Genomic DNA, 14,070 nt, shown 5'->3' on the forward strand with positions numbered 1-14,070 from the left:
AACACCCTAAGGTTATTACTGACATTTTCTGCTTGAGGGATCAAATGCAGAATGACTAAGCAACTAGTCAAGATTTACAGGGAGTAATATTAGAATTGAAATTTATACTTACTGTTTTATAACTTCAAATTCAAAGATTAGAGGAGATGATATGCCCTGGTTTTTCCCTTTGAATAATGCCAGTTTACCCCTGTTATTGCAGCCCAGTTATTCATAATGCTCCATTTTAATAGCACAGGTGTCTCAATTAGGATGATAAATTACATAATTATCCTATTAATACCTCCTAGATTGGAGCTCTGAAACTGCCCTCCTTGAGTCGCAACTCAGAAGTGTTACCAGGAGATCACATTATGCTGACCTCTGCAGCACCAGCTGTCTTACCGATCCCATCACCCCATAACAGCTTCCTTGATAATTGACTGCTTGTATGGTTATCCCCTTAAGTCTCCTCTGGCCATGTCTACGTCTGAATTTCTCCTGCAGGGAAAATGTGTCCCTGTCTCTGCCATCATAAATAATTCTTTTACAAATATATATTCACCATGAGAAGAATCATTTGTCACCTGGAAATTGCTGGGTTAAGGGTAGCCTTCAGTCCTATATGGGATGGGACCAGACAAATCATTCTCCTATTCTGCTCATTGCTAGGTTATTACTAACAGACAGTGGGTAAAGACTTAGCCATTCCTATAAAAGAACCCAGATTTCATACTTCATCAAAAAATCATATAAATCAATATGATATAGATGATGTAGATCATCTATACTTCCACTATAAAAACATTTCAAATAGCAGGACTGATAGGAAAGCCAAGGACCCAAACTGGTATCACTGATTGGAATGTCACACAAAGAAGAAAATGGAAAAAAATGATAGTATTCAGTTCCTTCAAATTAAATAGAAATTCTATGGATGGATTTTTTTTTCCCCTGAGAAGCATAAGGCACTTTTACTAGATGAAGATGAGTCAGTTCCAAACCCCAGCTCTGTGAATCACTAGCTAGGGCAACTGTGCTAGACTACAGAAATCTCCTCTGTGAAAGATGAATAATAATAGCAGCTACCTCCTAGAGCCATTGACTATGACATTGGATAACGCATACCTACGTGCTGGCGTAGAGTAAATGCTTAATACATTGTTAACACTGCTGTAATCTTATCAAATTTTCAAAATAGAACTGTCAACCAACCTGCTATGACTTTTAAGATAATTATTTATAAGTCAAAAAACATTTTAAACAAGTGTCAGCACCTTTAAAACTTCTCATCATAAAGTTGATCAGCTGTTTTGAAAAGTCAGAATTTTTACTGTTACTAACAGTTCATGCTTGGGATTATTTCCTTATCACTCCACAGTTTGGTTTTGTAGTATGATAGAGTTTATTCTTCCCCCAAAAGAGACAGTATTTAGTCATTTTTTTTTTCTGGGTTCTTATGCAATATCAAAAAGGGCCTGTGAAAATACAGAATGTTAAAAGAAAAATTAACAAGTTGTTCATAAGTGTGGTTTAACAATGTGCCCCTTCATTCTGGAGAGCCTGCTTTGATGGCAGAGTTTGTCCAGTCCATGAACTTTAGCTCTTATTAAGGAAAAATGAAATGGATGACCCCGGGATACTATGACTCTCTGGAGACAATCATCAACAATTCATGGGAGAGTAACCTCATAAGGTCGTTGGTATGCTCATCTCAGATTTCTTCACATCAGTGCACAGAATTGGGAGGTAATTGACCAAGTTACACTGCCCTTTTAGCACCGAAGATTTGTTGATTGTTAGTTGATAGGGATAATGACATTACTGTAATACCTTGTCCCTCACATTATCACCCTGTGCATGCAAAGAGATTATTTTATATTAGATCAGGTCTAGGACCTTGAATGAGGATGAGAAGAAGTTCTACAGATCTAGTGAAATCCCTTTGCTTTTAAAGGATGAATTATAGTTTTTACTAGAAGGGAGTATTAAGCTAATAGCTTTCAGACAAGTAATGTATTTCAAAGGGCAAAAGAGCTGCTGAGGTCTCCTGTGCCTCTTTTTCTTACTTTTATTAAATATTTTATCACTCTGGAAAAACACCTTAGAGCTTGTTACTACTGAAGAGGATCCTAAAAGAGCAATAACACAATGCATTGCAAAGACAATTCCCATCCTTATATGTTTACCTTGAAGGTCAGCCTCTAAATAGTGATCCTCACAGCAAATGTATCTATTTTTAAGGTGTATTTCTCATACTTTACTAGTAATTAGGCAGAAGCCTTTGTATTGAAGCTGTTTTATAGGTAAGCATCATATTAAAATACCTTCTAGGTGTGAAAGAAAAAAGCAGCTCTTGACAAGATGAGAAAAAAAGTTGATTTTATTCTGATACTACTGCAGTAGGGGAGTGAAACTAAACTCAGCTCTACTGAGGGAGAAAAAAGGCTGGGGGTAGGGTGGGGATTTAAGCACTGGGCAAGCTAGTGTAGAAGTACTGGAAGACATTCAGAAAGGAATGGAGGGAAGATTGATCAGTGGATATGTCAAACATTATGTGAGTAGCTCCTGAGTTTGCAAATGTTTTTCTCGGTGATTAACTGTCTATTTTTGCTAATTTGTGCCCACTGAAGTTAGGCTCCCACTGTCCCCCATAGTCTGGGAGATAGAAGTGCTATGTCCTTCCATGATTACATTTCAGAGATCATACCCAGTACCTTAAGAAAGCCATTTTCTGTATTGAAAAACTGGCGAGAGTCTGGGAGAATTATATGTATTACACGGAGGAAAGAAAGATTTTATAATTACAAGTGTCCTAAAGTATAGTCTCTAAGATAAAGTGTAATCTCTAAGAGATCAGAGAACTATTGTCCCTGTCTAAAGGGAAAGAATCCTATATAAAGTTTAGTCAAAATGAGGGGATTAATGCTGTCTCAGTTATTGGTTGCTATTACTATTAATTCAACATTAATCTCTGAAGAAACATTTTAGACTATTCAAAACAAATGAATTAAATATAGTTATATGATAACACTGTGCCCAAAATTAATACATTTTAATGTCTTTTTATTTTGTAGTTTCTACTATTTATCAAGAACATTAAAATTTATAGTCTTTAAAAGTATCTTTGAAATATATATATATAAAATATATATATATATATATATATATATATATATATAAAATCTCACAGAAATTGCTTAGGTTAGTCATTGAATATTTGACTGAACTGAAATTAACCCCAAATCTCTCCAGAAAGTACAAGCTGGATTAAGTCATGTCTCTGTTACTATTAGCTCTGTGACTTCATTTACTTTACTTAACTTCTCTTTGTCATAGTCCTTATCTGTAGATAAGGGCCAATCCTAGTACCTGTTAGTGTGAGCATTACATGAGACATAGCAAAGGAAATTTAGAATAAAAAGACTAGCACATAGTAAGGGTCATATAAAGGTTAATTATTACTATAAATTCTGTTTTCTCACTCTGCCATACTGCCTCCTAAGGAATAGTGTTTTGAGGATTTCAGAATGAATTATATGTGAATCACAATTGCAGGTATCAACTACTTGATTTTTATTATTTCAAATTTTTATAGGATTTTACATTATTTTGATAACTTGTTTTGATTGTAGGCTCTGTTACTTTTTATTAATGCAAACAAACTTTTTTTTGTAAATACAAAACAAAGTAAAATGCAGGCCCATAAAAATAGTACCCATTTTCTACCTTCTTTATAATAGCAGTGTGCTAGAATATTAAACTACACAATCTATAGAGCTAAATACTTAAATTCAAATCTCGTCTCCAAGACTAGTGGGTGACCAAAGGCAAGTTAATCTAAATCCACAACTCTTAATGATCTTTATTGTCTGTAAAGCAGAAATGATAATAATAGTTCCTATTGTTCTTGTGAGGATGACATCGCTAATGAAATACACTTAGAATAGTTAAGGGTGCAGAATACGCCTCTTCATAACTTAGTTATCATTATCATTACCTAATTATCTTTGCACATTTTTTTCTGAATCTCAGTGGAACACATTGTACTCTTAGAATTCCATTATAGAAACAAATAATAGAAAATTGTATGGAAAATTATTTGACATTATATGAATACCTTTAATTGTTACATAGATAAAAAAAATATCAACAACAGTCACTACCAAGTTGGTAGAGTTCAAGTCTTTCCCTATCTCCTCTTCCGAACTCAGATTATCTGAAGACATGGATAGTAAGTATTTGGATCAAGGGGAAGAAGAAACTATTTAGTAAGAACATGAAATTTAACTTTACATGCTGATTTTCTCTTTTGAACACTATGGTGATAAATAAAAAGTGGCGATTTTAATGGCTAAAAATGTATGTATACACACACATACACATATATAAAGACATATGGGATAAGAATGTATTATATGTGGTCCTATTACATACACATTTAGGTTCGGTATATTAGATCCATATTTACTCTCATGAAAATTTAGGACACATTTTTAAGGGGACAAAAATATTTTTAGATACCTTTTAATGGATTCTTAGTTACTTAAGTAAACAATAGACATTAATATTTACTAGTATCCTTGGAAACCAATCCCTTATCTATAGCAACCTACCAGGAAGCCAGCCTGGTATAAGTCTTGTGTATAAGGCTTATGAGAAGTCAGGCTGGTGTCTCTAGTAATAATTCAGGAAGTAAAACAGTAACTGCTGTAACAATCAGCTTGATTAATAACTGATCACTTCCCTAATTTTTGTCACAGCTTCCAACTTAAGACCAATCAGAGAAAGTCAAATATGCATCTCTAACCAATTGTTCAGGAAGCCCTACTTCTAGTTACCCTGCTAATAGGTTCTCCAAGCCAGGAGTCTCCAGTCAAGGCACTCCTGAAGCTTTTTCTTTTTTCCACATCTTTTCAAATCCTGATTTTGAGTCTGTACCAACCACTAGTGATGGTGGCTGATGAATAAATAGCCTTTGTTCTCATTTGGCTGGCCTTTGTTTGTTTCCACAGTTATAGTGGAAGTCCCACGAAGACCCTCCAGTGTGCACTGATCTTTGCTGCAGACCCCAGCCTTTGACCAGGTGCAGTACCCACAGGGGCCCCTTGTGTCTTGTTGCTTGCAGATTGTCTCCTCTGTGAAGATGCGGTAAGTCAGGATGGGGATCTGAACGCCATCTTTTTTTTTTTTTAAGTTGAGTTCCTGGGCTGTTTATTCTTTGGTTTGGTACCTGGAATTTATGATTGGTTCCTGTTTGTTTGGCATCCTTGGTGGAATCAGGTCATTCTTCTCATTCCTCTTTGCATCAGCTTGCTTTGTGTTGTGCTGTCTAAAAGTATTGTTCTCATAAGGAGGAGAGTCACAGGATAAGGAAAGAGGCATAGGTCTCACACTCCTGTTGTTCAGGCCTACCGCACAGACCAGTGCGTTTGGTCTTTATTTTCACAAATGCAGATGAACTCTTTTCTGGTTCAAGAAAAAGCATATTAATACCTTTGTGGGATAAGTCAACTTTTCATTCCTGGTTGCCTTTAAATGTGTCTGTTTTTTGCATTCTCCTTTGAAACTTTTTTTAGAAATATCTTACTGATTTCCTCAATAATTAATACATAAAATGAAATTGCTGATATATGTTAATTTATATCTATCTGTCATGAATTTACTCTTTAAAATTATTTTGACACTGCATATAAATCACATGTTAAAATTTATATAAAAATATGTATTTTAAGTTATCTTTAGTTGTGGATATCTTTATGTTTAAACATATACATGGTGAGAGGTTTCATTAAGTTTTGAGTCCCTTTGAAGAAATTAAGCATTTTCTTCTTGATAAAAACAACAAAAAACAAAACAGTCCACCAAAACTATGTACTTCACGTTTGAAAAGATCCCTTTCAGTGATTGAAGAATTACATACGAGAACCACAAGGTAAGTGTTTAATATGTTTAATGTGCCGGATTATTTAATTTGAAAGTATTGCATAAGACGTAGTGCTAATTTTCAAACAGATTATCTTGCATCATTTCTTCTTATTTGATCCACTTAAGTTGCTGGTTTAGTATCAAATTGTTTTCTGGTTGATGTGAATGTAGTGGCTGATTTTAGATTTTAATTCATAGAGATGAAGTGGCTATGACTCAGTCACAGCTTATATTTTCAACAAACCCTAAGGAAATACACACATACCCACATGCACAAAACCTGAAACGTAAAGAAGGTACATATTTGTTGCTGCTTTGCAGTCTTTTGCAAAGCTAAACAGGTCTTTTGTGACTCTCTTCAGAAAAGTATGAAAATCAAGGTAAGTCTATACCATCTCAAAACAAAGCATTGAAAGCATAAAATAGAAAAATTACACTGAGTGTTTTCTCAACCAGGTATTAAAAATATATAATTTTTAATTGAATATCCTTTTTATTAGCATAGGGACAGAGCCTAGTGCCCAAAAGAAAAAGAAATTCACATGTTTTCTGGTGGAAAAGAAAAAATCAGAGAAAGATAATGCTTTGTCCTTTCTAATAGGAAACGTAGCTATAGATTAAGATAAAGAAGATTGATGAAAGATGAACACTTTATCAGAAATTATTGTAGGAAAATACATGATGAGGTTGTTCATAGATTCAACCAGAGTAAAGGACAAGAACTGTGGCACAGCAAGTCAAGGCCTTGCTGTCTAGGCCCCGTGCTAATCTGTAACTTTTGGAGAACATTACAAAGGAACAGCTAAAAATTACAGTAAAAGGCTATCTGTGGCCCCCAGATATCTTTTACAGATTCTAATTTGTTGTTATTCAGTTCTTCAAATAGCCCACACATTCTATTTACTCTAACACTAAAATGATAACCAAAGACCTTTTGTACATGTGCCCATTAGGGAAATACAGTACGTTTCCCAGAGTATCTGACCAGTGTGTGGTCACACACACACACACACACACACACATATTCATTCATTTATGTGTATATGTATTTTTTTTTGGCAAAAGGCTATGAAATATACAGGCAAAATCACTTAAGCTTGTTACGTTGTACCTGCTGTATTTTTGTACCGTGCAACTTTGATTTTCATTTCCATAATTTGCTGGCTGAGTTTAGTTTGGCTGCTAGTATTAGGATACTATCATATGTATTTTTCTTTGCTTTTTATCCCTTTGATATAATACTTTTAATTCCTTAGTGGTAAGACATATGTTGTCAAGCATGATTTAAGGAATTATTAAAAACAATTTAAACAAAATTGAGCAAAATAATAGTAAATATACATCTCGGATGCTTCCAAAAACACTACCGTTGTAAAGTTACGTGATTTTCTTCACTTAGCTTTAGGTACATATTTGTAAAACTCTTTTGAAATCATCATTTGTTTATAATACTTCATCAAACTTATTTGCCTAATATAAGATGAATAATTAGCCATATTCCTGTGTTGTTTTCATAAACCTAATTTCACGTTCACCATCTATATCTTATACCTTTAATAGATACTCTGGAATATGAAAACTATCCCACAGGAGCTTTAATTTTGTTGTTTTTGGCTTTCACTGTTGATGCTGTATTGAACATGTGCACATTTTTAAGTCTATAATTTTGATTCAACTGAAATTATCAAAGACTTATTATATTTCTGGGCTAACCATTGTAAACAGATAATTAATAATTTGTCCTGTTTCCAAAAAGCTCAAGTTTTAGAGAGAGAGAGACCTTAAATCATATATAGACAAACATGGTGTCTTCTCTTGGTCCCAAATGTACAAAAACAGTGTGATTAAATATCTTAAAAGCCTAGTGAGAAAAAGAGATTAAACTAAACTCTTGAAAACAATTTGGTATAATGTTGTGTATTATAAAATACCAAATAAATTTGGTGACTTACAAAGCTCATTGATTTGTATCAATCAATTAATTTATATTAAAAATGTATTGCTATTTTAAAATGCTTTTTTCAAAGGATGCTTATAATATTTTCCCTTCTTTGCATTGAGATTTTTTTCAGATGTAAATTCTTTATTCTACTATTTCAAACCTATATTTAAACAAATCTTTACTTACCAGAGAAATTCTTACTCCATATGTCCCATTAGTTGTACAAGATATATAATTTAATCCTAACTCCACCCATGGCAATTTATGCAGGAGCTTATCTATCAGAATAGGGTAAATCATTTTAACGTCAGTCCTTCAGTGTCTCACAGGTTTTAGCTCAGTTCCTTTTTGAGAATGCTGCAAATAATACTGAAGGAGCTGGCTTTGTCTCAGTTGCCTTTTATCTCCACCTCTGCTTCTGATCTGTTATCTCAGCTTTATGTCCTTCAATGTTCCAAAGTTCTAGCTCTCTTTTTCTAATTATTTCCAACTAGAATTACTAGAGACAAAGCTATACATGATTTTAACGTCCTTTGACAATGAAATCTTAAAAGCAAGCTAAAGACAATCAGTTGAGGAATTGAAAACCTTTCAGACTGAGAAGTTGGCTTGGAGCGATGCATAAAAGCCAAGAGAACGTGATATAGTCAGAAGCCTGAGGAACAGAAGGCTTTCTTTCCTCATGGATTGAACATAAGTGTGATTACCTGAACAAAAAAGACCTAAGCATTTTAGATTATTTTCAATTATCAATTTTTCTTACATTTGTGGAATGAATCTATTCAATCTATTCAATATGCTATTGAGTGAATCTAACAATGAGCTTCCAGCTTAATTCAGTATTATTGCTCTCGGTTGACACTTGTTTTCTCTTAATAATTGAAACTAAACTGTGTGACATGTATCTCCTTCCAGCCAAGATTTAGTACTTCAGGCACTAGATGACAGTGATCCTTGAGAGATGAGAAACAAGTGATGTGAGCCTTATAACTGCCTCACTTCTGTCGAAGCAGAAATTGCACCATACAAAGTTAAACAGGCAAAAAAGAGTTTATTCAAAGTTATTCCAATAGAGAAGAAAGACTTGAATTCAATTTTTCTGGAACCAAAAAAAAAAAAAAAAGCTGGAGGATTTTTCAGTCTTGAATTGGGCTGTTGGAGAAGTACTGGAGGAGGACATTAGAGAGAAGACTCATCATGGGATGTTATTAGTGAGTTAATGGGAGTTTTTGTGAATTAATAGACGTTATTCCTGGGTTTGCAAATGTTTCCTCTGTGATTAGGCCATTTCTGTTTGATAACTGATACCCATGGCTCCTATTCTCCCACAGGGGATGGAAGACTGGGGAGCTGTCTATTTTGATGTTTACATTTCAAGGAGATGGTTCTCAGGTCCTTGGGACCATTCCCTGGATCCTAAGATGGTCAAGAGGCACCTAAGGAGATTTATATGCATTTCAACGAGGTAGATGAAGAGTTTGTAGTTACAGATTTTCAAAGTAAATGCTCTAAGAAAGGGGAGGCCAGGGCTATGTCCAGAAAGGAAACTTTCTAAAGTTTAGTCCAGCTGAGAGGAAATTTAAGATCCTCTTGGTCGCTCCCCTGAGAGTTTCCTTGCCAAGGAGCAGGGATGGAAAACCCCTGCACACTCTTCACAATGTTGAATTTGACCTGATTCCTGTGCACTGGAAAGCAGTGATGGCTGAGAAATTTCTCATCACTTTATCTTTGGAAACAGTTAACTACAGGAATCACCTTTCGTCATGACTGAGATAAGTCATTGTTTACCATTCCTTGTCACTCTCTTAAATAACTGCCTCTGTAAAACCTAAGGCTTCCTTCCTTTTCTCTAAGACATTTTTCTGCAGAAATGAACTTTCTCCCTGTTGAATTAGCCTGAATAAAATAATCTTCTCAATTGTCCAATGCATTTTTTAATAGTTTACATGCCATGGCTCATAATCAGACCTCATTTTTAAATCCCCATCCACTCCATCTAGGTAGCAATGCCTTTTTCGCTTCTTTCTTGGGTGACAACCTGCGGACCCAGGGGGAAGTTCAACTCCTGGTCTGTGCTTCTGAGTATTGCTCATATATAGCAAAGCAAGAATTTGATTTTGGTTGTTTTTGAGTACTGGCTTGATTTTAGTGCTAGTTTCTTCTGCTTAGAGTTTTATTTTTTGGCTTATTTACAGCTAATAAGTTATCCCCCGTTGGGAATTCAGCTTTATGGTCTAACAATATGGTGACCTCTATAAACAGACTAATGGTTTATAGAACTCTTAGCCTTATTGGGTCAGAGAGAGCAGGTAATGTGGTTTATTACTCATTTGGGGTTCTCTGCTTTGAGCTCAAATCAATTAAGAATGTGTCCCCACTGGGAAGAGAACAGATCTTTCATATGGACCTGTGAGTTTTATATATCTGTGTTTACTCCTGACCCAGGGATGTTAGCTGAGGAGGGACCCTAAATTAGGAAGCCTACCAAAGTGTGGGTCCTTGCCACGGCTGTGGATGAAGTGAACAGCCACTTCATTGCTCAGAAGGGGAAACAGAAGGAAAGTGCTCGCGCAGGGAGCAGTCAGCCAAGATGGCCGGTAGAGACAGCTCTGGCCTGGGTCAGGGGTCGGGCCACGTGGACTTTTATGAGAGGCTTCTACCATTATGTCCTCCTTCTGTGTGTGATGGAGCCAATCACCTTGTCTTCTTACCTTGTATGGGCTTTTCGGGTTGTTGTCATGGCAATCGTCAACTGTCATGGTGCTGCTAAGCATGTTGTTTAGCGTGCTGATACATTACAATGAGCATATAATGAGGCTCAAGGTCCCCTGGAAGTCAAATCCTCCACCATCTTGAACTCCATAGGTTCTCACCAGTTCGTGTTTCTTCTCTTTGCAGCTGCCTGCAGAGACTTAGATAAGAGTAATTGGTTTCTAGTTGAGGGAGGGGCAGGGGTATGATCCTGGGGGCAACAGCCCTGGTAAGTTACTTTTAATCAGAATTCCTGCAATCTGGTGAACCCAGCATCCCCTCCAAAAGACCATCTCTGGAGATTCTGTTTGGCCATGAAAGTTTTAAAGGGAAACGGGGGAGTAATCTGAGTTATTTGTTGAAACAGGTGGTCAGAGTCATTGCCATCCTCCAGTGCCCACAGGCTTGCCCTAATCAACTGGTTAAGCCTGCTCTTCTGTGACTTAGGGAGGCCTGGGAGACATCAGGTTTTCTGTAGACGAGAGGCAGAGGTTGGGGGTGGGGAGGCCACAGAGTCCTGCTCCCTTTCAATATACACAAAAATTTTTATTCTACTTGAGCATTTGTCCCTAAATGTATACAGGTTTACTGATTGAATAGGCTAGCATTGCCTCTTCTTATGATTATGAAAAGTATAAATGTTTAAATGAAATCGAATAATTATTCTGACAAACTATTACAATAATAATTATATTTTATAGTGTGTCAGAAGATAATTTCAGAGAACTTTAGGTAACTTGCATACTTGGACAGATAGTATGTTGAATTAATGGATACTCATGAGATACCTAGCTCATTTCTAAGAGAATGCTACAACATTGATTAGTAAGCCTAATAAAATTTTATAAACTTTTGCCTTTTATTTTTATATGCTACAGAAAGACTGTATCTTTAGGTCCGTCCTCAACATTTATTTCTGCCCCTTTGAGAACTGTGTAGATGGTGTGGAAAGCTGTGTGTGTTTTCATGAGCTCTGCAAATTTGCTGTAAAAGGCCGCTGTATGATAGTGCACAATTATCAACATCAATCATCCCTTCCAGTTCTCTCTGTGAAACAGAAGTTAGTTTCTTTAGTTAAAGGTTACAAGTATTATGAGGCTTAAACTATATGTAAACACACTAGTTTCGGAGAAATGAAGCTGTGTGAGTTCTTCTATCTTTCAAAGGAAGAATGAAGTCTGCACACAACCTGTTCAGTGTAAACAACATAATACATTATTAGGCAGAACTTTGCTGACTTTTCACCTTTTAAATGATCCCAGAACTCCATTACTTCGTGTCAACACATCATTAAATAATTTTAAAAGGGGATTCTAGTAATACTTATATTTGATACAAGGATAGCTGAGCATAAACCGAGATCCTCTTGGGAAAACTGGATCTTAAATTTTTCCCACAACTAGAAATTTGTGGATTATTGAAAATCCCCTAAAAGGCAAAGTTCCAAAAGCGCCTGAAGCATCAAAGTGTTTTTCTATACTTGAAGTCAGATTACATCTCTAGCCATACTACTCCCACACCACTGTAAGTAAGCCTTTTTAAACATTTTTTATTGTGATAAAACACATTTAATATAAAATTTACCATTTTCCCATATACTTCAGTGATATTAAGTACATTAATACTGTTGTGCAACCGTTACCACCAGCTGGAACTCTATACTTACTGAACAGTAACCTCTCAGCACCCCCAGTTCCTGGCAACAGCCATTCTTTTTCTCGTCCCTGTCAGTTTGGCTACTCTAAGTTCCTCAGATAAGTGGAATGATACAATATGTCTTCTGTGATTGACTCATTTTACTTTGTGTAATGTCCTCAAGGTTCATCCATGCTGAGGTACATGTCAGAATCTCCTTCCCTTTCAAGGCTGAACAATACTCTATTGTGTGTGTATATATATATATATATTTGATTTTGGTTATTCATTTATCTGTCTGTAAACACTTGGCTTGATTCCATCTTTTAACTGTTGGGAGTAATGCTGCTACAAACACAAAATGTGCATGTATGTATTCAAGACCCTGTTTTTAATTCTTTCCGGCATAAACCCAGAAGTGAAAATGTTGGATCATGTGATGATTCTGTTTTTAATCTCACTAACATTCATTATTTTATGGTTTTATTTATTTATTTTTTTTTATAATAGCCATCCTAAGGGGTCTAAGGTTGCACCAATGTAGCTTTGATTTGCATTTTCCTAATGATTAATGGTGTTGAGTATCTTTTCATGTGCCATTCAGAAATCTTTGGAAATATATCTATTATAATCTCTGCCCACTTTTGAGTCATTTGTTTTTTTCACTATTGAGTTTTAGGACTTCTCTATATATTCTGCATTATATCCATAATCAGATGTATGATTTGCTAATATTTTTCTTTCATTCTGTGGGTTTCCTTTTTACTCTGTTGATAGGGTTTTTTGATACAATTTTTTTTTTATTTTCCATGAAGTCTAATATTGTTATTTTTTCTTTTGTAGCCTGGGTCTTTGGTGTCACAGCTAAGAAATCACTCTCAAATCCAATGTAGTGAAAAATTTTCCCAATGTTTTCGACCGAAAGTTTTATAGTTTTATCTCTTACATTTAGGTATTTGATCCATTCTGAATTAATTTACATATATAGTGTTAGGTAAAGGTCCTACTTCAGTTTTGTGCACATGCATAATGCAGGTTTCCAGCACCATTTGTTGAAAGGACTGTCCCTTCCGTTGTTGAATAATATCGGCATATGTCAAATATCACTGGACCTTATTTGTCTGTTAATATTTGCCTTGTATATTGAGATGCTCCTATGTTGGGTGAATCTATATTTACAATTATTATATGTTCTTTTTGGATTGATCCCCTGATCAGTATGTGGTGTCCTTCTTTGCCTCTTGTAACAGTCTTTATTTTAAAGTCTATTTTGTCTGCTGTAAGTATTGCTACTCCAGCTTTCTTTTGATATCTGTTTGCATTCAATATCTTTTTCCATTCTGTCAGTTTCAGTGTGCATGTGTCTCTAAATCTGAAGTGAATATCTTGGGGGTAGCATGTATATGGGTCTTGTTTTTATATCCATTCAGCCAGTCTGTGTCTTTTGGTTGGCGCATTTAGTCCAGTTACATTTGATGTAATTTTTGATATGTATGTTCTTAATGCCACTTTGTTAATTATTTTAGATTTGTTTTTGTAGGTCTTTTTTCCCCTCCCTTTGTTCTCTTCTCTTGAGATTTGATGGCTATCTTTAGTGTTACGGTAGGATTCCTTTTTCTTGTTTGTGTCTGTATCTATTATAGATTTTTGGTTTGTGGTTACCATGAGGTTTTTGTATGACAGTCTATAAATAAATACATGATTTTTAGTTGCTGATCTCTTAACTTGAAATGCATTTTAAAAACCCTGTTTTTGTCCTCTCCTCCCCTTTCAATCACTATTTTATCATATTTTACATTTAATTATTTTGTGTTTCCTGTAATTGCTTATTGTGG

The 14,070-nt window shown here is 35.3% G+C and overlaps 1 long non-coding RNA gene across 4 annotated transcripts in view; it reads left to right on the forward strand.

The window, feature by feature from the left end:
- Window positions 1-14,070, forward strand: part of LOC140696904 (uncharacterized) — a 404,568-nt gene that overhangs the window by 207,717 nt on the left and 182,781 nt on the right. For all 4 annotated transcript variants that reach the window (XR_012073556.1, XR_012073557.1, XR_012073554.1 and 1 more), the window contains exon 3: window positions 4,995-5,130. This is a non-coding gene — a long non-coding RNA (uncharacterized lncRNA). The remainder of the gene's footprint in view (window positions 1-4,994; window positions 5,131-14,070) is intronic.

Source organism: Vicugna pacos, chromosome 6 (genome assembly GCF_048564905.1).
Source record: "Vicugna pacos chromosome 6, VicPac4, whole genome shotgun sequence".
Lineage (NCBI taxonomy): Eukaryota > Metazoa > Chordata > Mammalia > Artiodactyla > Camelidae > Vicugna > Vicugna pacos.